At 41.3% G+C, this 2275-nt stretch overlaps 1 non-coding gene across 1 annotated transcript; it reads right to left on the reverse strand.

Annotated features, from left to right (window-relative positions):
* Nucleotides 1-1850: 1850 nt before the first annotated feature.
* On the reverse strand, nt 1851-1969 carry LOC143486148 (5S ribosomal RNA). The gene has a single exon (XR_013123146.1). It is a non-coding gene; the product is annotated as a 5S ribosomal RNA (ribosomal RNA).
* Nucleotides 1970-2275: the final 306 nt, after the last annotated feature.

The raw sequence follows: 2275 nt of genomic DNA on the forward strand, positions 1-2275 counted from the left end.
ATTTGATAGGACTGAAGCAAATACCGTAACCTCAAAATCCAAATTCTATTCAACTCTACAGTGTGCAAATTCCCCAGAAGGAAAAGAAAAAAATGAAAAAAAAAAAAAAAAAAAACAGAAAAATGAAAAAAAAAAGGGAGCGATTTTAAATGAGAAAAGCCACAGACTTGGAGAACACAAAATCTGTTCCTCTCCAGGCTACTGCAGAGGCAAGTAGTAAAGTTCACAATAAAGTAAATGTGTACATAATACTGGATCAAAAGGGATATAATCTGATTACATGTTATCCATTTAACTTCAGGTTGAGACCCTATGGAAAAATGACCCCACAGATCTGGTAGTAGCAATTGTGCGATCACCAGACATAAAAACTGAGACCTTGCTTCACAGGGATTTGCAGACATTGAGGCCTCATGAATGGTTAACTGGTGAGGTTAATGAGTTTTACTTAATCCATTTTGATCACTTTTACGATATACTTTTATCCACTACTGCTCTCAAATAGAAAATTTTGGGACGTTTGAATGTTTGATGTCATTTTCTATATTTAAGGCAATAGAAAGCTACTTTGGAACAATTTTGAATTTTAAGGATACTGCCCGCAGGCTTTACCAGGCTCTACCAATAATTACCTGTTAGCTCCTGATGCTGACAGTGAGACCAGTCCTTTGGCATGGTGGAAGATTCACTCACCAACATTTCCAAAAGTGAGCCTCTTAGTTAGCCTCATATTTTGTTAACAATTTATTTTTTTATTTAACATTGTTACATTTTCTACTTCTTAAATGCTTGAGATTGTAATGCCCAAAGAATGTTTTCAGGACACAGATAACAGAATATTATATTTTGTTATGTTAATGTTATAAGTAAGTTTTTCATTATCTGGGCAGGGGAATCAAAATGTAAATTTACATTTTTCCAGTGAAATCTTTCCTTGTGGATTTGAGGAAATCTTTACAATTTTAACACAGGTACAACTCTTACACTACCAATCACACACCGGCGAGAAGCGGCAGCCAATTGCGCACAGCGTACTCTCTACAGGGATCCACAGCCCTCTGGGGGACTGAATGGGGTGCAGGAAGGGGAGAGAGAGGACAGACCCTAGTGGCAGAGCACCATCCACCACTGGGCAAACAAGCACACACACATTCATACAACTGCTTTTATTGAACATGAAGACACACAGACAAACTCAGGGAGAATTTGTCAGGGAATCAGGGAGGGCCAGTTTACCTAACCTCCATGTCTTTATGCTTAGTGCTTGTTTGCAGCTAAGGGCAATCTAGTCCCAGTCCTTTCCAGTTATACTTCTAATGTACAAATTGTGAGGTGGCTCTTTATACCTCTTTATTGGAGTCACACACAGCTCAAGTTTCACGTAGACAAGAAGAAAGCACATAAAACATCTGTTGTGCAAGTTGGGCCTATTCTGTCCTAAAATCTGTTTGATGTTTCTACTGCTGTGGTAAACCAAGAAACACATCCGCTGCATTTATGATATAAATAAAAGACAAATATTATCTATCCATTCTCATCCGTTTATCCGGGTCCGGGTCATGGGGGCAGTAGCCTAAGCAAAGAGGCCCAGGTTTCCCTCTCCCCAGCCACCTCTTCTAGCTCTTCTGGAGGGATACAGAGGCATTCCCAGGACCGCCGAGAGGAGTGCTATGTTTTTCTTGGGATTGTCTTCTGGTTTTAAGGCAGGCCTTGGATTACTTTACTTTCAGCTTGAGTCTGCTAGTCTGTAGTCTACTTGGTATCTATTGTTGTCATTAGTGAAAACTTGAACCCAAGACCCCAGTGCTGAGAGGCAAACATGCTAACCACCAAGCCACCGTGTTGCCCAAGGCTTACAGCACCTGGTATTCACAGGCGGTCTCTCATCAAAGTACTAACCAGGCCCAAACCTGCTTAGCTTCTGAGGTCAGATGAGATCGGGCGTTATCAGGCTGGTGTGGCCATAAGCCATGTACATGGAGTACATGGGACAGTAGTTGTTAATGTAGTCATGTCATCCATGTGTGCCCTAATCGGTGGGAGCCGGGTGCCATCATGCAACCTCTCCCCACCTACAACCCACTTAGAAGCCCTAATAATCACCTCCATTGTCATTGTAAATGCTAATGGTGAGATTGTACACCCTGCCATTATACCTACTTCCAGACGTTGCCAAGATGTGACAAACTCCTCTGTGCTGAAACAAAACTGAATGTCTCCAAAATACGCTTTAACTAGCCTCGTAATCTCATCTGGAACCTGAAAAAATTCAAAT

Source organism: Brachyhypopomus gauderio, unplaced genomic scaffold (genome assembly GCF_052324685.1).
Source record: "Brachyhypopomus gauderio isolate BG-103 unplaced genomic scaffold, BGAUD_0.2 sc44, whole genome shotgun sequence".
Taxonomy (NCBI): domain Eukaryota; kingdom Metazoa; phylum Chordata; class Actinopteri; order Gymnotiformes; family Hypopomidae; genus Brachyhypopomus; species Brachyhypopomus gauderio.